A 25,599-nucleotide genomic window follows, 5' to 3' on the forward strand; every position below is an offset into this window, starting at 1 on the left:
TTCTTGTCTTATACTTCATACAAAAGTCATGGTGATCTCCACCTTTCCTTTTTACATTTTATCCTTTGGCAAGCACAATGTGTTGGAAAGATCATGATATATATAGCTAATTGGACATGAGTTTTCATGAACTATCATTGTTGACATTACCCTTGAGGTAAAAGGTTGGGAGGCAAAACTATAAGCCCCTATCTTTCTCTGTGTCCGATTAAAACTTCATACCCATAAGTATTGCGTGAGTGTTAGCAATTGTGAAAGACTAAATGATAGTTGAGTATGTGGACTTGCTGAAAAGCTCTTATATTGACTCTTTCCAATGTTATGATAAATTGCAATAGCTTCAATGACTGAGATTATAGTTTGTTAGTTTTCAATGAAGTTTATGATTCATACTTGAAACTGTGAATGAATTGTTACTTTAGCATAAGAGATCATATGACTTCCTCTAGGCCCAAACAATGGTGAAATATCAACTACATGAGACTTCACCATTGTTTGGGCCTAGAGGAAGGCATTGGGAAGTAATAAGTAGATGATGGGTTGCTAGAGTGACAGAAGCTTAAACACTAGTTTATGCGTTGCTTCATAAGGGGCTGATTTGGATCCATATGTTTCATGCTATGGTTAGGTTTACCTTAATACTTCTTTTGTACTTGCGGATGCTTGCAAGAGGGTTTAATCATAAGTGGGATGTTTTTCCAAGGAAGGGCAGTACCCAAGCACCGGTCCACCCACATATCAAATTATCAAAGTACCAAACGTGAATCATATGAACGTGATGAAAACTAGCTTGACGGTAATTCCCATGTGTCTTCGGGAGTGCTTTCCTTTATATAAGAGTTTGTACGGGATTGTCCTTTGCTACAAAAAGGATTGGGCCATCTTGTTGCACCTTATTTACTTTCATTACTTGTTACCCGTTACAAATTGCCTTGTCACAAAACTATCTGTTACTGATAATTTCAGTGCTTGCAGAGAATACCTTACTGAAAACTGCTTATCATTTCCTTCTGCTCCTCGTTGGGTTCGACACTCTTACTTATCAAAAGGACTGATAGATCCTCTATACTTGTGGGTCATCAGAGGGTCGAGCACGATCACATTCTCTTCAAGAATGACTGGATCATGATGACCCACAAGTATAGGGGATCTATCGTAGTCCTTTCGATAAGTAAGAGTGTCGAACCCAACGAGGAGCAGAAGGAAATGATAAGTGGTTTCCAACAAGGTATTCTCTGCAAGTACTGAAATAAGTGGTAGCAGATAGTTTTGTGATAAGATAATTTGTAACGAGCAACAAGTAACAAAAGTAAATAAGGTGCAGCAAGGTAGCCCAATCCTTTTTGTAGAAAAGGACAAGCTTGGACAAACTCTTATATGATGTAAAGCGCTCCTGAGGACACATGGGAATATTGTCAAGCTAGTTTTCATCACGCTCATATGATTCGCGTTCGGTACTTTGATAATTTGGTATGTGGGTGGACCGGTGCTTGGGTGCTGCCCTTACTTGGACAAACATCCCACTTATGATTAACCTCTATTGCAAGCATCCGCAAATACAACAAAAGTATTAAGGTAAACCTAACCATAGCATGAAACATATGGATCTCAGCCCCTTAAGAAGCAATGCATAAACTAGGGTTTAAGCTTCTGTCACTCTAGCAACACATCATCTACTTATTACTTCCCAATGCCTTCCTCTAGGCCCAAGCAATGGTGAAGTGTCATGTAGTCGACGTTCCCATAACACCACTAGAGGAGAGACAACATACATCTAATGAAAATATCGAACGAATACCAAATTCACATGACTACTAATAGCAAGACTTCTCCCATGTCCTCAGGAACAAAAGTAACTACTCACAAAGCATAAACATGTTCATAATCAGAGGGGTATTAATGTGCATATAGGATCTGAACATATGATCTTCCACCAATTAAACCAACTAGCATCAACTACAAGGAGTAATTAACACTACTAGCAACCTACTAGCACCAATCCCGGACTTAGACAAGAATTGGATACAAGAGATGAACTAGGGTTTTGAGATGAGATGGTGCTGATGAATATGTTGATGGAGATTGCCCTCTCCAGATGAGAGGAGCGTTGGTGATGACGATGGCGATGCTTTCCCCCCTCCGGGAGGGAAGTTTCCCCGGCAGAACAGCCCCGCCAGAAGCCTAGATTGGCTCCGCCAAGGTTCTGCCTCGTGGCGGCGGAGTTCCGTCCGAGAAGATGGCTTATGATTTTTTTACATCGAAAGAGTCCATATAGCAGAAGATGGTCACCGGAGGGCCACCAGGGGGCCCACGAGGTAGGGGGCGCGCCCCCACCCTCGTGGGTGTTGGGGAACGTTGCAGAAAACAAAATTTTTTCCTACGGTTTCACCAAGATCCATCTAGGAGTTCATCTAGCAACGAGTGATCGGATTGCATCTACATACCTTTGTAGATCACGCGCGGAAGCGTTCAAAGAACGGGGATGAGGAAGGCGTACTCGACGTGATCCAAATCACCGGAGATCCTAGCGCCGAACGGACGGCACCTCTGTGTTCAACACACGTACGGTCAGCGTGACGTCTCCTCCTTCTTGATCCAGCAAGGGGAAGGAGAGGTTGAGGAAGATGGCTCCAGCAGCAGCACGACGGCGTGGTGGTGGTGGAGCTGCAGTACTCCGTCAGGGCTTCGCCAAGCTCTACGGAGGAGGAGGAGGTGTTGGAGAGGGAGAGGGAGGCGCCAGGGCTTAGGTGTGGCTGCCCTCCCTTCCCCCCACTATATATAGGGCCAAGGGAGAGGGGGGGCGCAGCCTTGGCCCTTCCTCCAAGGAAGGGTGCGGCCAGGGAGGAGTCCATCCTCCCCAAGGCACCTAGGAGGTGCCTTCCCCCTTTAGGACTCTTCCTTTCCCTCATCTCTTGGCGCATGGGCCTCTTGGGGCTGGTGCCCTTGGCCCATATAGGCCAAGGCGCACACCCCTACAGCCCATGTGGCCCCCCGGGGCAGGTGGACCCCCTTGGTGGACCCCCGGACCCCTTTCGGCACTCCCGGTACAATACCGATAATGCGCGAAACCTTTCCGGTGACCAAAACAAGACTTCCCATATATAATTCTTTACCTCCGGACCATTCCGGAACTCCTCGTGACGTCCGGGATCTCATTCGGGACTCCGAACAACATTCGGGTTACTGCATATACATATCCCTACAACCCTAGCGTCACCGAACCTTAAGTGTGTAGACCCTACGGGTTCGAGAGACATGTAGACATGACCGAGATCGCTCTCCGGTCAATAACCAACAGCGGGATCTGGATACCCATGTTGGCTCCCACATGCTCCTCGATGATCTCATCGGATGAACCACGATGTCGAGGATTCAAGCAACCCCGTATACAATTCCCTTCGTCAATCGGTATGTTACTTGCCCGAGATTCGATCGTCGGTATCCCAATACTTCGTTCAATCTCGTTACCGGCAAGTCACTTTACTCGTACCGTAATGCATGATCCCGTGACCAGACACTTGGTAACTTTGAGCTCATTATGATGATGCATTACCGAGTGGGCCCAGTGATACCTCTCCGTCACACGGAGTGACAAATCCCAGTCTTGATCCGTGTCAACCCAACGGACACTTTCGGAGATACCCGTAGTATACCTTTATAGTCACCCAGTTACGTTGTGACGTTTGGTACACCCAAAGCACTCCTACGGTATCCGGGAGTTACACGATCTCATGGTCTAAGGAAAAGATACTTGACATTGGAAAACTCTAGCAAACGAACTATACGATCTTGTGCTATGTTTAGGATTGGGTCTTGTCCATCACATCATTCTCCTAATGATGTGATCTCGTTATCAATGACATCCAATGTCCATAGTCAGGAAACCATGACTATCTGTTGATCAACGAGCTAGTCACCTAGAGGCTTACTAGGGACATGTTGGTGTCTATTATTCACACATGTATTACGATTTCCGGATAATACAATTATAGCATGAATAAAGACAATTATCATGAATAAGGAAATATAATAATAATGCTTTTATTATTGCCTCTAGGGCATATTTCCAACAGTCTCCCACTTGCACTAGAGTCAATAATCTAGTTACATTGTGATGAATCGAACACCCATGGAATTCTGCTGTTGATCATGTTTTGCTCTAGGGAGAGGTTTAGTCAACGGATCTGCTACATTCAGGTCCGTATGTACTTTACAAATATCTATGTCTCCATCTTGAACATTTTCACGAATGGAGTTGAAGCGACGCTTGATGTGCCTGGTCTTCTTGTGAAACGTGGGCTCGTTGTGCGACGCTTGATTGGCCCCGACGCATTGGGTATGACTCCTAGGTCGGTGATGAACTCCTTCACCCAAATTGCTTCATGCGCTGCCTCCGAGGCTGCCATGTACTCCGCTTCACATGTAGATCCCGCCACGACGCTCTGCTTGCAACTGCACCAGCTTACTGCCCCACCATTCAAAATATACACGTATCCAGTTTGTGACTTAGAGTCATCCAGATCTGTGTCGAAGCTAGCATCGACGTAACCTTTTACGACGAGCTCTTCGTCACCTCCATAAACGAGAAACATTTCCTTAGTCCTTTTCAGGTACTTCAGGATATTCTTGACCGCTGTCCAGTGTTCCTTGCCGGGATTACTTTGGTACCTTCCTACCAAACTTACGGCAAGGTTTACATTAGGTCTGGTACACAGCATGGCATACATAATAGACCCTATGGCTGAGGCATAGGGGATGACACTCATCTCTTCTATATCTTCTGCCATGGTCGGACATTGAGCTGAGCTCAATTTCACACCTTGCAATACAGGCAAGAACCCCTTCTTAGACTGATCCATATTGAACTTCTTCAATATCTTGTCAAGGTATGTGCTCTGTGAAAGACCTATGAGGCGTCGTGATCTATCTCTGTAGATCTTGATGCCTAATATATAAGCAGCTTCTCCAAGGTCCTTCATTGAAAAACTCTTATTCAAGTAGGCCTTAATGCTGTCCAAAAGCTCTATATCATTTCCCATCAAAAGTATGTCATCTACATATAATATGAGAAATGCTACAGAGCTCCCACTCACTTTCTTGTAAACGCAGGCTTCTCCATAAATCTGCATAAACCCAAACGCTTTGATCATCTCATCAAAGCGAATGTTCCAACTCCGAGATGCTTGCACCAGCCCATAAATCGAGCGTTGGAGCTTGCACACCTTGTCAGCATATTTAGGATCGACAAAACCTTCCCGCTGCATCATATACAATTCTTCCTTAAGGAAACCATTAAGGAATGCCGTTTTGACGTCCATTTTCCATATCTCATAATCGTAGAATGCGGCAATTGCTAACATGATTCGGACGGACTTTAGCTTCGCTACCGGTGAGAAAGTCTCATCGTAGTCAACCCCTTGAACTTGTCGATAAACCTTAGCGACAAGCCGAGCTTTATAGATGGTCACATTACCATCCGCGTCTGTCTTCTTCTTAAAGATCCATTTATTTTCTAGCCGCTCTACGGGCAAGTCAGTCAAAGTCCATACTTCGTTTTCATACATGGATCCTATCTCGGATTTCATGGCTTTCAGCCATTTGTCGGAATCCGGGCCCGCCATCGCTTCTTCATAGTTCGAAGGTTCACCGTTGTCTAACAACATGATTTCCAAGACAGGGTTGCCATACCAATCTGGTGCGGAATGTGTCCTTGTGGACCTTCGAATTTCAGTAGGAGCTTGATCAGAAGTATCATGATCATCATCATTAACTTCCTCTCTAGTCGGTGCAGGCACCTCAGGAACATTTTCTTGAGTTGCGCCATTTTCCGGTTCAAGAGGTAATACTTCATCAAGTTCTACTTTCCTCCCACTTACTTCTTTCGAGAGAAACTCCTTCTCTAGAAAGGATCCATTCTTGGCAACAAAGATCTTGCCTTCGGATCTGAGGTAGAAGGTATACCCAATAGTTTCTTTAGGGTATCCTATGAAGACGCATTTTTCTGACTTGGGTTCGAGTTTTTCAGGTTGAAGTTTCTTGACATAAGCATCGCATCCCCAAACTTTTAGAAACGACAGCTTAGGTTTCTTCCCAAACCATAATTCATACGGTGTCGTCTCAACGGATTTCGACGGAGCCCTATTTAAAGTGAATGCGGCAGTCTCTAAAGCATAGGCCCAAAAAGATAGCGGTAAATCGGTAAGAGACATCATAGATCGCACCATATCTAATAGAGTGCGATTACGATGTTCGGACACACCATTACGCTGAGGTGTTCCAGGCGGCGTGAGTTGTGAAACTATTCCACATTTTCTTAAGTGTGTGCCAAACTCGTGACTCAAGTATTCTCCTCCACGATCTGATCGCAGGAACTTGATTTTCCTGTCATGTTGATTCTCAACCTCACTCTGAAATTCCTTGAACTTTTCAAAGGTCTCAGACTTGTGTTTCATTAAGTAGACATACCCATATCTACTCAATTCATCACTGAGGGTGAGAACATAACGATAGCCACCGCGAGCCTCAACACTCATTGGACCGCACACATCAGTATGTATGATTTCCAATAAGTTGGTTGCTCGCTCCATTGTTCCTAAGAACGGAGTCTTGGTCATTTTACCCATGAGGCATGGTTCGCACGTGTCAAATGATTCGTAATCAAGAGACTCTAAAAGTCCATCAGCATGGAGCTTCTTCATGCGTTTGACACCTATGTGACCAAGGCGGCAGTGCCACAAGTATGTGGGACTATCATTATCAATCTTACATCTTTTGGTACTCACACTATGAACATGTGTAGCATTACGCTCGAGATTCATTAAGAATAAACCATTCACCATCAGAGCATGACCATAAAACATATCTCTCATATAAATAGAACAACCATTATTCTCGGATTTAAATGAGTAGCCATCTCGAATTAAATGAGATCCTGATACAATGTTCATGCTCAAAGCTGGCACTAAATAACAATTATTAAGGTTTAAAACTAATCCGAAGGTAAATGTAGAGGTAGCGTGCCGACGGCGATCACATTGACCTTGGAACCATTCCCGACGCGCATCGTCACCTCGTCCTTCGCCAGTCTCCGCTTATTCCGCAGCTCCTGTTTTGAGTTACAAATGTGAGCAACCGCACCGGTATCAAATACCCAGGAGCTACTACGAGTGCTGGTAAGGTACACATCAATTACATGTATATCACATATACCTTTCGTTTTGCCGGCCTTCTTGTCCGCTAAGTATTTGGGGAAGTTCCGCTTCCAGTGACCACTTTCCTTGCAATAAAAGCACTCAGTCTCGGGCTTGGGTCCATTCTTTGGCTTCTTCCCGGCAGCTTGCTTGCCAGGCGTGGCAACTCCCTTGCCGTCCTTCTTGAAAGCTTTCTTTCCCTTGCCCTTCTTGAACTTAGTGGTTTTATTCACCATCAACACTTGATGTTCCTTTTTGACTTCTACCTCTGCTGATTTCTGCATTGCAAATACTTCAGGAATGGTCTTTTCCATCCCCTGCATATTGAAGTTCATCACAAAGCTCTTGTAGCTCGGTGGAAGCGACTGAAGGATTCTATCAATGACTGTGTCTTCCGGGAGATTAACTCCCAGTTGAGTCAAGCGGTTATGCAACCCAGACATAGTGAGTATGTGCTCACTGACAGAACTGTTTTCCTCCATCTTACAGCTGAAGAACTTGTCGGAGACTTGATATCTCTCGACCCGGGCATGAGCTTGGAAAACCATTTTCAGCTCTTCGAACATCTCATATGCTCCGTGTCTCTCAAAACGCTTTTGGAGCCCCGGCTCTAAGCTGTAAAGCATGCCGCACTGAACGAGGGAGTAGTCATCGGTACGTGCCTGCCAAGCGTTCATAACGTCTTGTTCTGCAGGGAGAACAGGTGCGTCACCTAGCGGTGCTTGTAGGACATAATCTTTCTTGGCAGCTATGAGGATGATCCTCAGGTTCCGGACCCAGTCCGTGTAGTTGCTGCCATCGTCTTTCAGCTTGGTTTTCTCTAGGAACGCGTTGAAGTTGAGGACTACGTTGGCCATTTGATCTACAAGACATATTGTAAAAATTTGTAGACTAAGTTCATGATAATTAAGTTCATCTAATCAAATTATTCAATGAACTCCCACTTAGATAGACATCCCTCCAGTAATCTAAGTATAACATGATCCGAGTTAACTAGGCCGTGTCCGATCATCACGTGAGACGGACTAGTCAGCATCGGTGAACATCTTCATGTTGATCGTATCTTCTATACGACTCATGCTCGACCTTTCGGTCTTCTGTGTTCCAAGGCCATGTCTGTACATGCTAGGCTCGTCAAGTCAACCTAAGTGTTTGCATGTGTAAATCTGTCTTACACCCGTTGTATGTGAACGTTAGAATCTAACACCCGATCATCACGTGGTGCTTCGAAACAACGAACTATCGCAATGGTGTACAGTTAGGGGGAACACTTTCTTCAAATTATTATGAGGGATCATCTTATTTACTACCGTCATTCTAAGTAAACAAGATGCAGAAACATGATAAACATCACATGAAATCAAACAATAATAGTGACATGATATGGCCAATATCACATAGCTCCTTTGATCTCCATCTTGGGGCTCCATGATCATCTTGTCACCGGCATGACACCATGATCTCCATCATCATGTCTCCATGAAGTTGCTCGCCAACTATTACTTCTACTACTAAGGCTAACGCGTTTAGCAATAAAGTAAAGTAATTTACATGGCGTTTCTCAATGACACGCAGGTCATACAAAAAAATAAAGACAACTCCTATGGCTCCTGCCGGTTGTCATACTCATCGACATGCAAGTCATGATTCTTATTACAATAGCATGAACATCTCATACATCACATATATATCATTCATCATTCATCACAACTTTGGCCATATCACATCACAGAACACTTGCTGCAAAAACAAGTTAGACGTCCTCTAATTGTTGTTGCAAGTTTTACGTGGCTGCAAAAGGGTTCTAGCAAGAACGTTTTCTTACCTACGTGAAAGCCACAACGTGATTTTTCAACTTCTATTTACCCTTCATAAGGACCCTTTTCATCGAATCCGCTCCAACTAAAGTGGGAGAGACAGACACCCGCCAGCCACCTTATGCAACTTGTGCATGTTAGTCGGTGGAACCGGTCTCACGTAAGCGTACGTGTAAGGTTGGTCCGGGCCGCTTCATACCACAATACGGTTGAAGCAAGATAAGACTAGTAGCGGCAAGAAAGTTGACAAAATCAACGCCCACAACAAATTGTGTTCTACTCGTGCAAGAGAACTACGCATAGACCTAGCTCATGATGCCACTGTTGGGGAACGTTGCAGAAAACAAAAAAATTTCCTACAGTTTCACCAAGATCCATCTAGGAGTTCATCTAGCAACGAGTGATCGGATTGCATCTACATACCTTTGTAGATCACGCTTGGAAGCGTTCAAAGAACGGGGATGAGGAAGGCGTACTCGACGTGATCCAAATCACCGGAGATCCTAGCGCCGAACGGACGGCACCTCCATGTTCAACACACGTACAGTCAGCGTGACGTCTCCTCCTTCTTGATCCAGCAAGGGGAAGGAGAGGTTGAGGAAGATGGCTCCAGCAGCAGCACGACGGCGTGGTGGTGGTGGAGCTGCAGTACTCCGTCAGGGCTTCGCCAAGCTCTACGGAGGAGGAGGAGGTGTTGGAGAGGGAGAGGGAGGCGCCAGGGCTTAGGTGTGGCTGCCCTCCCTTCCCCCCACTATATATAGGGCCAAGGGAGAGGGGGGGGGGGCGCAGCCTTGGACCTTCCTCCAAGGAAGGGTGCGGCCAGGGAGGAGTCCATCCTCCCCAAGGCACCTAGGAGGTGCCTTCCCCCTTTAGGACTCTTCCTTTCCCTCATCTCTTGGCGCATGGGCCTCTTGGGGCTGGTGCCCTTGGCCCATATAGGCCAAGGCGCACACCCCTACAGCCCATGTGCCCCCCCGGGGCAGGTGGACCCCCTTGGTGGACCCCCGGACCCCTTTCGGCACTCTCGGTACAATACCGATAATGCGCGAAACCTTTCCGGTGACCAAAACAAGACTTCCCATATATAATTCTTTACCTCTGGACCATTCCGGAACTCCTCGTGACGTCCGGGATCTCATCCGGGACTCCGAACAACATTCGGGTTACTGCATATACATATCCCTACAACCCTAGCGTCACCGAACCTTAAGTGTGTAGACCCTACGGGTTCGGGAGACATGTAGACATGACCGAGATCGCTCTCCGGTCAATAACCAACAGAGGGATCTGGATACCCATGTTGGCTCCCACATGCTCCTCGATGATCTCATCGGATGAACCACGATGTCGAGGATTCAAGCAACCCCGTATACAATTCCCTTCGTCAATCGGTATGTTACTTGCCCGAGATTCGATCGTCGGTATCCCAATACTTTGTTCAATCTCATTACCGGCAAGTCACTTTACTCGTACCGTAATGCATGATCCTGTGACCAGACACTTGGTCACTTTGAGCTCATTATGATGATGCATTACCGAGTGGGCCCAGTGATACCTCTCCGTCACACGGAGTGACAAATCCCAGTCTTAATCCGTGTCAACCCAACAGACACTTTCGGAGATACCCGTAGTATACCTTTATAGTCACCCAGTTACGTTGTGACATTTGGTACACCCAAAGCACTCCTACGGTATCCGGGAGTTACATGATCTCATGGTCTAAGGAAAAGATACTTGACATTGGAAAACTCTAGCAAACGAACTATACGATCTTGTGCTATGTTTAGGATTGGGTCTTGTCCATCACATCATTCTCCTAATGATGTGATCTCATTATCAATGACATCCAATGTCCATAGTCAGGAAACCATGACTATCTGTTGATCAACGAGCTAGTCACCTAGAGGCTTACTAGGGACATGTTGGTGTCTATTATTCACACATGTATTATGATTTCCGGATAACACAATTATAGCATGAATAAAGACAATTATCATGAATAAGGAAATGTAATAATAATGCTTTTATTATTGCCTCTAGGGCATATTTCCAACAGTGGGCAGGGTGTGGCCCCCTGGTGAACTTCTTGCGCTTAGTATTTTTTATATAGTCTGAAAATGACTTCCGTGAAGTTTCAGGACTTTTGGAGCTATGCAGAATAGGTCTCTAATATTTGCTCCTTTTCCAGCCGAGAATCCCAGCTGCTGGCATTCTCCCTCTTTATGTAAACCTTGTAAAAATAGAGAATAGGCATAAGTACTGTGACATATTGTGTAATAACAGCCCGTAATGCAATAAATATTGATATAAAAGCATGATGCAAAATGGACGTGTCAACTCCCCCAAGCTTAGACCTTGCTTGTACTCGAACGAAAAGCCGAAATCGAAAAATATGTCCACATGTTTAGAGATGAAGGTGTCGATAAAAATAAAATACGGACATGAGGGCATCATGATCATTCTTAGAACAACAACTTATATAATTCTTGTCATATGATATCTTATGCTAGAGTAATAATTCAATCACAATATCAAGTATGAATCGTAAACTTCATTGAAAACTAACAAACTATAATCTCAGTCATTGAAGCAATTGCAATTTATCATAACATAGGAAAGAGTCAATGTATAAGAGCTTTTCAGCAAGTCCACATACTCAACTATCATATAGTCTTTCACAATTGCTGACACTCACACTATACTTATGGGTATGGAGTTTTAATTGGACACAGAGAAAGATAGGGCCTTATAGTTTTTGCCTCTCAATGTTTTACCTCAAGGGTAATGTCAACAGTAATAGTTCATGAAAACCCACATCCAATTATCCATATATACTGGGATCTTTCCAACATATTGTGCTTGCCAAAGGATAAAATGTAAAAAGGAAGGGTGAGGATCACCATGACTCTTTTGCAGTGTAGGAGATAAAAGTAAAAGATAGGCCCTTCGCAGAGGGAAGCAGAGGTTGTCATGCGCTTTTATGGTTGGATGCACAAAATCCTAATGTGAAAGAACATCACTTTATATTGCCACTTGTGATATGGACCTTTATTATGCAGTCTGTCGCTTTTATTACTTCCATATCACACGATCTTATAAAGCTTATTCCGTCCACACTCATCAATCATACATATTTAAAGAGCAATTTTTATTGCTTGCACCGATTACAACTTACTTGATGGATCTTACTCAATCCATAGGTAGGTATGGTGGACTGTCATGGCAAAACTGGTTTAAGGGTGTTTGGAAGCACAAGTAGTATCTCTACTTGGTGCAATGAATTTGGCCAGCATGAGGGAGAAAGGCAAGCTCAACATGTTGGAGGATCCAAGACAATATAATTTATCTCGGATGTAGGAAAACATAACCCATTATGTTGTCTTCCTTGTCCAATGTCAACTCTTTAGCATGTCATATTTTAATGAGTGCTCACAATCATAAAAGATGTCCAAGATAGTATATTTATATGTGAAGACCTCTCTTTCTTTATTACTTCCTATTAATTGCAACGATGACCAAAACTATGTTTGTCAACTCTCAACAACTTTTATTCATCATACTCTTTATATGTGAAGTCATTACTCTCTAATAGAAAGGATCGAACTAAGAGAAACGGTAAAGATAAAAGTGATGGTGATACGATACCGGGGCACTCCCCCAAGCTTGGCAGTTGCCAAGTGGAGTGCCCATACCAGATACTCAATTCTTCTTTGTTGGAGGAGATGGTGGTGATTTTGTTGATGGCGTAGGCTTGTCGTCCTTCTTCCAAGGCATAGGCTCACCATCATAGAAGGATGACCGAGTCTCCGGGATCCTCAAATCTGCAGCCAAACTCATCCTTTTGAATCTCTATTCATACTCACAGTTTTGGTTTTGTAGGTCATAGATCTGAGCTTGAAGGTGCTCGATTTTCTCGTGAAGCTTGAAGATGGTCTCCCTGATGTTGTCGGCATCCAACTTGTGTTTGTTGGTGAACTCTGCGATCATCATGTAGTTGGAGTTGAGTCCACGCTCCACCATACCCTGACACTTGAAAACTTGTTGCTCCATTGCTTCGAGCCTTGTCTCCACGCTTCCGTTCCCCTTCGGTCCCTCAGCATCTCGGATGTGCAGCAACCCATCACGCATCTCAATGGTTTGAGGGTGTCGCTGCACCTCCGTGAGGTAAGGGTTGATGACTTTCTCGAAGAACTTGTCCTTGGGAGCACTTGGAGACGTCATGATAATCTAGATCTGTCAGAAAAACAGCTCAAAACAAAGACAGGAGATTTTTGCATGATACGGGAGTCAAAACCCCCGGGAGGTTATATAATGAATTTTTACAGACCAAAATATGTGTCCTGTAAGAAAACGGAGTCCGGGGAGCACACGAGGTGCCCACGAGGTAGGGGGCGCGCCCAGGGGGGTAGGGCGCGCCCTCCACCCTCGTGGAGCCCTCGTGTCCTTTCCGGACTGCTGCTTATTTTTCTATTTTTCTGAATATTCCAAAACGGAGAAATATTGTCTTAAAAACTGTTTTGGAGTCGGTTTACTTACCGTACCACATACCTATTCCTTTTCGGAGTCTGGAATGTTCCGGAAAGTGTCCCTTATGTATTCCTCCGGGGTTATGGTTTCAATAACATTGGTTTCAACATTTATGGGATTGCCTGAGATATAATGTTTGATTCTTTGACCATTTACCACCTTCGGATTTGTGCCTTCGAAGTTGTTGATTTTTATGGCACCGGAACGGTAGACCTCCTCGATAACGTAGGGACCTTCCCATTTAGAGAGAAGTTTTCCTGCAAAAAATCTTAAACGAGAGTTGTATAGCAATACATAATCACCTACATTAAACTCACGCTTTTGTATTCTTTTATCATGCCACCTTTTAACTTTTTCTTTAAACAACTTGGCATTTTCGTAGGCTTGGGTTCTGCATTCATCAAGTGAGTTAATATCAAATAACCTCTTCTCACCGACAAGTATAAAATCATAGTTGAGTTCTTTAATAGCCCAATAAGCCTTGTGTTCTAGTTCGAGAGGTAAGTGACATGCTTTTCCATAGACCATTTTATACGGAGACATACCCATAGGGTTTTTATATGCAGTTCTATAGGCCCATAATGCATCATCAAGTTTCTTGGACCAATTCTTTCTGGACCTATTAACAGTCTTTTGCAAAATTAATTTGAGTTCTCTATTGCTCAAGTCTACTTGACCACTAGACTGAGGGTGATAAGGGGATGCAATTCTATGATTAACATCATATTTAGCAAGCATTTTACGGAAAGCACCATGAATAAAATGTGAACCACCATCAGTCATTAAATATCTAGGGACTCCAAACCTTGGAAAAATAACTTCTTTAAGCATTTTAATAGAAGTGTTATGATCAGCACTACTAGTTGGAATAGCTTCTACCCACTTAGTAACATAATCAACAACAACTAAAATATGTGTATAACCATTAGAGGAAGGAAAAGGTCCCATATAGTCAAAGCCCCAAACATCAAATGGTTAAATAACAAGTGAATAATTCATAGGCATTTCTTGACGTCTACTAATATTACCAATTCTTTGACATTCATCACAAGATAAGACAAACTTACGGGCATCCTTGAAGAGAGTAGGCAAATAAACCAGATTGCAGTACCTTATGTGCAGTTCTATCTCCGGCATGGTGTCCTCCATAAGCTTTGGAGTGACACTTGCATAGGATCTGTTCCTGTTCATGCTCAGGTACACAACGTCTAATAACACCATCTACTCCTTCTTTATAAAGATGTGAGTCATCCCAAAAGTAATGCCTCAAATCATAAAAGAACTTTTTCTTTTGCTGGTATGTGAAACTAGGTGGTATAAACTTAGAAACAATGTAATTAGCATAATCAGCATACCATGGAGCAATATGAGAAGTATTTATGGCACTTAATTGCTCATCAGGAAAGCTATCATCAATAGGCAGTGGGTCATCAAGCACATTTTCTAACCTAGACAAGTTGTCTGCAACGGGGTTCTCGGCTCCTTTTCTATCAACAATACGTAAATCAAATTCTTGAAGCAAGAGAACCCATCTAATAAGTCTAGGTTTAGCATCTTTTTTCCATAAGATATTTAATAGCAGCATGATCAGTGTGAATAGTTACTTTAGAATCAATAATATAAGGTCTAAACTTATCACAAGCAAATACAACTGCTAAGAATTCTTTTTCAGCAGTAGCATAATTTCTTTGAGCATTGTCTAGAGTTTTACTAGCATATTGAATAACATTTAGTTTCTTATCAACTCTTTGTCGTAGAACATCACCTACAGCATAATCACTAGCATCACACATAATTTCAAAGGGTAAATTCCAATCAGGTGGCTGAACAATAGGTGTAGAGATCAATGCTTTCTTAAGTATTTCGAATGCTTCTACACAGTCATCATCAAAGACAAATGGTATATCTTTTTGTAATAAATTAGTCAGAGGCCGAGAGATTTTTGAGAAGCCCTTAATGAACCTCTTATAAAAACCGACATGACCAAGGAAACTTCTTATACCTTTGCTGTCCTTGGGACATGGCATCTTTTCAATAGCATTAACCTTGTATTTATCAACTTCAATACCTCTTTCAGAAACTTTATGCCCCAAGACAATACCTTCATTAACCATAAAGTGGGACTTCTCCCAATTCAGGACAAGATTAGTTTCTTCACATCTCTGCAAAACTCGATCAAGGTTGCTCAAGCAATCATCAAAAGAAGATCCATAGACGGAAAAGTCATCCATGAAAACCTCACAAATCTTTTCACAAAAGTTAGAGAATATAGCCATCATGCATCTTTGAAAGGTAGCAGGTGCATTACATAAACCAAAAGGCATACGTCTATAAGCAAAAGTACCAAAAGGGCATGTAAAAGTAGTCTTTGATTCATCTTTGGCTGACACAGGTATTTGAGAGAAACCAGAATAACCATCTAGAAAGCAAAAATGTGTATGTTTAGATAATCTTTCTAGCATTTGATCAATGAAAGGTAAAGGGTAATGATCTTTTTAGTGGCCTTATTTCACTTGCGGAAATCAATTACCATCCTATAACCAGTAATAATTCTTTGAGGAATCAATTCATATTTATCATTAGGAACAACAGTAATACCTCCCTTTTTAGGGACACAATGGACAGGGCTTACCCACTGACTATCAGCAACAGGGTAAATTATACCTGCCTCAAGGAGCTTTAGTATCTCCTTTCTTACCACCTCTTTCATTTTAGGATTCAGACGGCGTTGATGATCACAAACTGGTTTAGCATCTTCTTCCAAATTAATTTTATGTTGACATAGAGTGAGACTAATGCCCTTAAGATCATCAAGAGTATACCCAATAGCAACACGGTGCTTCTTCAGAGTTTTCAATAATCTCTCTTCTTCATGTTCTGAAAGGTTAGCACTAATAATAACATGCTATATCTTTTTCTCATCAAGATAAGCATATTTAAGAGTATCCGGTAGCGGTTTAAGCTCAAACACGGGATCACCCTTGGGTGGAGGAGGATCTCCTAGGATTTCAACAGGTAAATTGTGTTTCAGAATAGGTTCCTGTTTAAAGAATACTTCATCTAATTCTCTTCCTTCATTCATAAACATATCATTTCATGGTCTAGCAAATATTGTTCTAAAGGATCACTAGGAGGTATGACAATAGAAGGAAGACCAATAATTTCATCCTTACTAGATAATTCTTCTGCACGGTGTTGTCTACTAATTTAAGAAAAATTAAATTCATGAGTCATATCATCTAAACCGACAGTAACAACATCTCTTTTGCAATCTATGGTAGCATTAACAGTATTTAAGAAGGGTCTACCAAATATAATGGGACAAAAACTATCTTGTGGGGAACCAAGAACAAGAAAATCAGCAGGATATTTAATTTTCCCACACAATACTTCAACATCTCTAACAATTCCCATTGGTGAAATAGTATCTCTATTAGCAAGTTTAATTGTAACATCAATATCTTCCATCTCAGCAGGTGCAATATCATGCATAACTTCTTGGTATAAAGAATAAGGTATTGCGCTAGCACTAGCACCCATATCACATAAGCCATGATAACAATGATCTCCTATTTTAACAGAAATAACAGGCATGCCTACCACAGGTCTAGGTTTATCTGTATCACGGGGTTTAGCAATTCTAGCAGTTTCATCATAGAAATAAATAACATGCCCATCTATATTATCAGACAAGAGATCTTTAACAATAGCAATATTAGGTTCAACTTTAACTTGCTCAGGAGGTGTATATGTTTTAATATTGCTTTTACGAACCACAATTGAAGCTTTATCATGATCTTTTATCCTAACAGGGAAAGGTGGTTTCTCAACATAAGAAGTAGGAATAATAGGATCATTATAAGTAATTGTCTTTTCTTCAACTTTAATAGGTGCAGCTACTTTTACTTCTATGGGATGATGATATTTAAACCACTTCTCCTTGGGGAGATCAACATAAGCTGCAAAAGATTCACAGAAAGAAGCTACTATCTCAGAGTCAAGTCCATATTTAGTGCTAAATTTACGAAAAATATCGGTATCCATAAAAGATTTAACACAATCAAAACTAGGTGTCATACCTGACTCCTTACCATTGTCGAGGTCCCAATCTTCAGAGTTGCATTTAATTCTTTCCAATAAATCCCATTTGAATTCAATAGTCTTCATCGTAAAAGAGCCAGCGCAAGAAGTATCAAGCATGGTGTGATTGTTATCAGAAAGCCAAGCATAAAAATTTTGAATAATCATTTCTCTTGAGAGCTCATGATTGGGGCATTAATATAACATTGATTTGAGCCTCCCCCAAGCTTGAGCGATGCTTTCTCCTTCGCGAGGCCAAAAATTATATATATAATTGCGATCACGATGAACAAGATGCATAGGATAAAACTTTTGATGAAATTCCAATTTCAATCGTTTGTAGTTCCAAGACTCCATATCATCACATAGACTATACCATGTCGATGCATCTCCCCTCAAATATAAAGGGAAGACCTTCTTCTTAACAATATCTCCGGGTACACCTGCAAGCTTAAATAATCCACAAACTTCATCCACATATATTAGATGCTCATCAGGATGTTTTGTTCCATCTCCCAAAAAAGGATGAGCTAGCAGTTTTTCTACCATACCCAAAGGAATTTCAAAGCAAGCATTTTCTTTTTCAGTAGGTTCAGTAGGTTGAGGAGCAACTCTTTGCTCTACTGGTCGGGGTGAAGATACCCCGAACAAGCCTCTCAGAGGATTACTTTCCATAGTAACAAGTGACAGTAAATTTCAGCACACTATATAAAATTTTCCTTACCAAATTCCACCTACCAAAGGCACTTCACTCCCCGGCAACGGCGCCAGAAAAGAGTCTTGATGACCCACAAGTATAGGGGATCTATCATAGTCCTTTCGATAAGTAAGAGTGTCGAACCCAACGAGGAGCAGAAGGAAATGATAAGTGGTTTCCAGCAAGGTATTCTCTGCAAGTACTGAAATAAGTGGTACAGATAGTTTTGTTATAAGATAATTTGTAACGAGCAACAAGTAACAAAAGTAAATAAGGTGCAGCAAGGTGGCCCAATCCTTTTTGTAGAAAAGGACAAGCCTGGACAAACTCTTATATGATGTAAAGCGCTCCCGAGGATACATGGGAATATCATCAAGCTAGTTTTCATCATGCTCATATGATTCGCGTTCGGTACTTTGATAATTTGGTATGTGGGTGGACCGGTGCTTGGGTTCTGCCCTTACTTGGACAAACATCCCACTTATGATTAACCTCTATTGCAAGCATCCGCAAATACAACAAAAGTATTAAGGTAAACCTAACCATAGCATGAAACATATGGATCCAAATCAGCCCCTTACGAAGCAATGCATAAACTAGGGTTTAAGCTTCTGTCAATCTAGCAACCCATCATCTACTTATTACTTCCTAATGCCTTCCTCTAGGCCCATACAATGGTGAAGTGTCATGTAGTCGACGTTCACATAACACCACTAGAGGAGAGACAACATACATCTCATCAAAATATCAAACGAATACCAAATTCACATGACTACTAATAGCAAGACTTCTCCCATGTCCTCAGGAACAAAAGTAACTACTCACAAAGCATAAACATGTTCATAATCAGAGGGGTATTAATGTGCATATAGGATCTGAACATATGATCTTCCACCAATTAAACCAACTAGCATCAACTACAAGGAGTAATTAACACTACTAGCAACCTACTAGCACCAATCCCGGACTTGGAGACAAGAATTGGATACAAGAGATGAACTAGGGTTTTGAGATGAGATGGTGTTGATGAAGATGTTGATGGAGATTGCCCTCTCCCGATGAGAGGAGCGTTGGTGACGACGATGGCGATGATTTCCCCCTCCGGGAGGGAAGTTTCCCCGGCAGAACAGCCCCGCCAGAACCCTAAATTGGCTCCGCCAAGGTTCCGCCTCGTGGCGGCGGAATTTCGTCCGAGATGATGGCTTATGATTTTTTTCCATGGAAAGAGTCCATATAGCAGAAGATGGTCACCGGAGAGCCACCAGGGGGCCCACGAGGTAGGGGGCGCGCCCAGGGGGTAGGGCGCGCCCCCACCCTCGTGGGCAGGGTGTGCCCCCCCTGGTGAAGTTCTTGTGCTCAGTATTTTTTATATATTGGGAAAACATCATCCGTGAAGTTTCAGGACTTTTGGAGCTATGCAGAATAGATCTCTAATATTTGCTCCTTTTCCAACCAGAATCCCAGCTGCCGGCATTCTCCCTCTTTATGTAAACCTTGTAAAATAAGAGAGAATAGGCATAAGTATTGTGACATAATGTGTAATAACATCCCATAATGCAATAAATATTGATATAAAAGCATGATGCAAAATGGACGTATCAGATCACTAGCAGGGGGTGTGGCTTCTCTTTCTTCTTCTCTTTCTTCTTCGACTGATTTAGCCGGAATGTCTTTAGCAGTCTTGGCTTCAGACTCAGATGCAGTCACAGAAGGAGTGGCTTCAGGAAACACTTGATGTGCTACTGAGCTAGTGTGTTGCGCTTCTTCTTCTGGAATGCTTGACATGGAGACCTGTGGCCTGAGGCCCTCGTGAAGCCTGCGAAACACTGGTGACGCCTTTTGAGAAGGAGTGGTCTATTCCATGTAGTCTTCATCATCAAGCACCGAAGAAGTAACTTGAGCAGGGGGTACATGGTGTCTCCTCTTGCATTGGGGTTTCTTGTTGTTGGTTCTCGGCCCATGAGTCATCTTGAGCAATTGGCGTTAATGGACGACCAATGCTAATAATTTCACTGCTCGTGGGAGCAGGCGATGATACCGACTGGGGCTCGAGCTGAGGTAGGACTTCATCATCATGCACATTTTCTTCATGACCAATGTCTTCAGCTGCGTTGGGGTCAATAGCTGGAACCCCTTCACTCTCTGGAGCCTCCGTGCAAGCAGGCTCATGAATCACAAGGCGGCGTTCTTGGTTGGTTGAAGCAGGGAGAGCAACTAAGATAGGTTCAACTATGAGGGGCTCTATGGAAGAAGCACACTCTTTCTTCGAAGATTTTGAAGGCTTTGTCTTCAATTTCTTCTTGGAGGGAGTATCATCAGAGGTGTGCTCGAGCTTCCTCTTCCTGGCTTCGGCCTCGGCTTGCCTTGTCTTCATTTCTGAAGCTGCTGAGGGGACCTTTGGCTTCAAGCCAGTCATGCTAGCAGGGAAGACAATGCTTGGTCGTTCCTGCCGTTGAGCTTCGGTTGAGCTTTAGCAGTCTTCTTCTTTTGCTTGGCAGCCATCCTGGGGTCGATGCCAGGACGCCCAAGAGCATTTCGCTTCTCAGCCTCATTGTGCGCTTGAACGCATTTCTACGCATAGTACTTCATGCGCTCGCGTGAGCCTTTGGCTTCTTCACGCTTCTTAGTGAACTCTGCCTTGAGGTCATTCATCATTTTCTGGAAGATTTGCACATCTGCTACACTGAGCTTGGCCATGTTCTTCTTGAAGTGTGCCTTCTCATAATCAATCTTGTTCTTGATTTCGATGATTTTCTAAGCCAAGGCCAGTTCATTAGCAATGGCTCCGTGAAACGTGATGCTGATGTCCACCGGCAGCTGCAGATCATCATTGTTGATGCTTTGGTCCTCAAACCAATCATCGATGAAGTTGTTCAGAATATCAACATCAAATAGAGGCAGATCTTGAAAGATCTCAACCTCTTGCTTGTTCTTGATCAGCATCTCTAGAGCTTCATCACCAAGATCTTCATCACTGGACAGATCAATGGTGGCTTCCTTGTTGCGCAGCACGACATAAGGAGTCAGGTCATGCCCTAAAGACTTCTTGGGCTTCTTGGTCTTCTTGGTCCTCTTGGAGACACGAGACAAGTCTTCAGACTCCATACAGGATTCAAGAGGTGCATCCTTCAATGGCTTCACAGTCGAAGCGGTTGGTGCAGCAAAGGGCTTTGAAGCTTTTGACTTCTTCTTCTTCTTCTGCTGCTGCTTTGGTGGTGCAGGAACATCTTCAGAGTCTGCATCATCAGCAGAGTGATCCACGGTGGCCCTCTGAGCAGCAATGTGAGAGAGGAGCCCATCAAAGCTAGTGAATGGGCTAATGACATTGGGATTGGCTTCACATGAGCCATCCTATCTTAGAGCAGACGGACCAGGGTTGAAGTTGAGTCGAAGCTCCTTCCTGTTCTTGGCGGCTGACTCCTTTACGATTTGATAGTTGCACTTGAAGAGATTGTTGTCACGACACCATAACAAAGATGATGGGTCAGCATTTTCAGGTTGTGGTCCTCTGACCATGCAAGGATAGAAGCCTTGGGAAATAGCTTCAGGCTTGGACTTGGGTTGTAGATTCTTGTAGAGAATATTGGCCCACGGGCGCTTGATGGCATTCTTCTCAGCATATTCTGTAGTGACGAAGTTGTACTTGAACCACTGTTCTGAAGGAAATATGCCCTAGAGGCAATAATAAAGATGTTATTTATATTTCCTTATATCATGATAAATGTTTATTGTTCATGGTAGAATTGTATTAATCAGAAACTTGATACACATGTGAATACATAGAAAAACAAAGTGTCCCTAGTATGCCTCTACTTGACTAGCTCGTTAGTCAAAGATGGTTAAGTTTACTGACCATAGACATGTGTTGTCATTTGATGAACGGGATCATATCATTAGGAGAATGATGTGATGGACAAGACCCATCCGTTAGCTTAGCATAATGATCGTTTAGTTTTATTGCTATTGCTTTCTTCATGACTTATACATGTTCATTTGACTATGACATTATGCAACTCCCGAATACCGGAGGAACACCTTGTGTGCTATCAAACGTCACAACGTAACTGGGTGATTATAAAGATGCTCTACATGTGTCTTTGATGGTGTTTGTTGAGTTGGCATTGACCGAGATTAGGATTTGTCACTCCGTGTATCCGAGAGGTATCTCTGGGCCTCTCGGTAATGCACGTCACTATGAGCCTTGTAAGAAATGTGACTAATGAGTTAGTTATGGGATGATGCATTACGGAACGAGTAAAGAGACGTGCTGGTGACGAGGTTGAACTAGGTATGAAGATACCGATGATCGAATCTCGAGCAAGTAACATACCGATGACAAAGGGAACAACATATGCGGTTTGGGGCCCTTTGGGATGCCCCCTCCCACGTATATAAAGGAGGGGGAAGAGGAGGCCGGCCCTAGAGGGGGCGCGCCAAGGGGGGTGTCCTACTTGAACCATACCGTTGTTATGTGGTTTGACTGATAAAAATCTTCGTAGAATATGTAGGAAGCAATATGAGCATCCAAGTTCCGCTATTGGTTATTGACCGGAGATATGTCTCGGTCATGTCTACATAGTTCTCGAACCCGTAGGGTCCGCACGCTTAACGTTCAATGACGATTTGTATTATGAATTATGTGATTTGATGACCGAAATTTGTTCAGAGTCCCGGATGAGATCACGGACATGACGAGGAGTCTCAAAATGGTCAAGAGGTAAAGATCGATATATTGGAAGGATATATTCGGACACCGGAATGGTTCTGAAGTGTTTCGGTTATTTTCTGGAGTACCGGGAGGTTACTGGAACCCCCCCAGGGAAGTAATGGGCCTTAATGGGCTTTAGTGGAAAGGAGAGAAGGGACTCAAGGGTGGTCGCACCCCCTCAAGGGCTGGTCCGAATAGGACTAGGAGGGGGCGGCGCCCCCTCTCTTTCCTTCTTCCCTCTTCCTCCTTCCCTCCTTCTCCTAGTTGGAATAGGAAAATGGGGGCCGAATCCTACTTGGACCGGGAGTCCAAGTAGGACTCCCCCCTTGGCGTGCCCCCTCTAGGGCCGGCCTCCTCTTCCCCCTCCTTTATATATGTGGGAGGGGGGAACCCAAAGGCACACCAAGTCTTCTCTTAGCCGTGCGCGGTGCCCTCCTCCACAGTTACACACCTCGGTCATATCATCGTAGTGCTTAGGCGAAGCCTTGCGTCGGTAACTTCATCATCAGCGTCAACACGCCGTCATGCTGACAAAACTCTCCCTCGTGCTCAACTGGATCAAGAGCTCGAGGGACATCATCGTGCTGAGCATGTGCTGAACGCGGAGGTGCCGTACGTTCGGTGCTAGGATCGGTTGGACCGCGAAGACGTTTGACTACATCAACCGCGTTACTTAAGGCTTCCTCTTTCGGTCTACGAGGGTACGTAGACACACTCTCCCCTCTCGTTGCTATGCATCTCGTAGATAGATCTTGCATGATTGTATGATTTTTGTGAAATACTGTGTTCCCCAACAGTGGCATCTGAGCGAGGTCTATGGGTAGATGTTATATGCACGAGTAGAACACAAAGAGTTGTGGGCGATAATAATCATACTGCTTACCAGCAACGTCTTACTTTGATTCAGCGGTATTGTTGGATGAAGCGGCCGGACCAACATTACATGACCGCGTTCATGAGACTGGTTCTACCGACGTGCTTTGCACACAGGTGGCTGGCAGGTGTCTATTTCTCCAACTTTAGTTGAATCGAGTTTGACTATGCGCAGTCCTTGTTGAAGGTTAAAACAACACACTTGACGAAAAATCATCGTGGTTTTGATGCGTAGTTAAGAACGGTTCTTGCTATAAGCCTATAACAGCCATGTAAAACTTGGAACATCAAAGTAGAGGACGTCTAACTTGTTTTGCAGGGCATGTTATGATGTGATATGGTCAAGACGTGATGAGATATAAATTGTTGTACGAGATGATCATGTTTTGTTAAAGTTATCGGCAACTGGCAGGAGCCTTATGGTTGTCTCTTTATTGCATAAGATGCAAGCACCATATAATTGCCTTACTTTATCGCTATGCGATAGCAATTGCAAATGCAATATTTGGCGAGACGACCATGTGACGACACGTTGATAGAGATCAAGATGATGGAGATCATGGTGTCATGCCGGTGACGATGGAGATCATGACGGTACTTTGGAGATGGAGATCAAAGGCACAAGATGATGATGGCCATATCATGTCACATATTTTTGCATGTGATGTTTATCCTTTATACATCTTATTTTGCTTAGTACGGCGGTAGCATTATAAGATGATCTGTCACTAAATTTCAAGGTATAAGTGTTCTCCCTGAGTATGCACCGTTGCTATAGTACGTCATGCCGAGACACCACGTGATGATCAGGTGTAATAAGCCCTACATTCACATACAACGGGTGCAAGCCAGTTTTGCACATGCGGAATACTCGGGTTAAACTTGACGAGCCTAGCATATGCAGATATGGCCTCGGAACACTGAGACCGAAAGGTCGAATGTGAATCATATAGTAGATATGATCAACATAGAGATGCTCACCATTGAAAAGTACTCCATCTCACGTGATGATTGGACATGGTTTAGTTGACATGGATCACGTGATCATTTAGATGACTAGAGGGATGTCTATCTAAGTGGGAGTTCTTAAGTAATATGATTAATTGAACTTTAATTTATCATGAACTTAGTCATGATAGTATTTGCAAATTATGTTGTAGATCAATAGCTCACGTTCTAGCTCCCCATTTATTTTTGATATGTTCCTAGATAAAAATAAGTTGACAGATGATAGTAGCAATGATATGGACTAGGTCTGTGATGTGAGGATTATCCTCATTGCTGCACAGAAGTATTATGTCCTTGATGCACCGCTAGGTGACAGAACTATTGCAGGAGTAGATGCAGAAGTTATGAACGTTTGGCAAGCTCGATATGATGACTACTTGATAGTTTGGTGCACCATGCTTTACAGCTTAGAACCAGGACTTCAAAAATGTTTTGAACGACACGGAGCATATGATATGTTCCAAAAGTTGAAATTGGTATTTCAGACTCATGCCCGAGTCGAGAGGTATGAGACCTCTGACAAGTATTTTGCCTACAAGATAGAGGAGAATAGCTCAACCAGTGAGCGTGTGCTGAGAATGTCTGAGTACTACAATCGCTTGAATCAAGTGGGAGTTAATCTTCCAGATAAGATAGGGATTGACAGAGTTCTCTAGTCACTGTCACCAATTTATTGGAACTTCGTGATGAATTATAATA

Source organism: Triticum urartu, chromosome 4A, assembly GCF_056163025.1.
Source record: "Triticum urartu cultivar PI428250 chromosome 4A, HENAU_Tu73, whole genome shotgun sequence".
Lineage (NCBI taxonomy): Eukaryota > Viridiplantae > Streptophyta > Magnoliopsida > Poales > Poaceae > Triticum > Triticum urartu.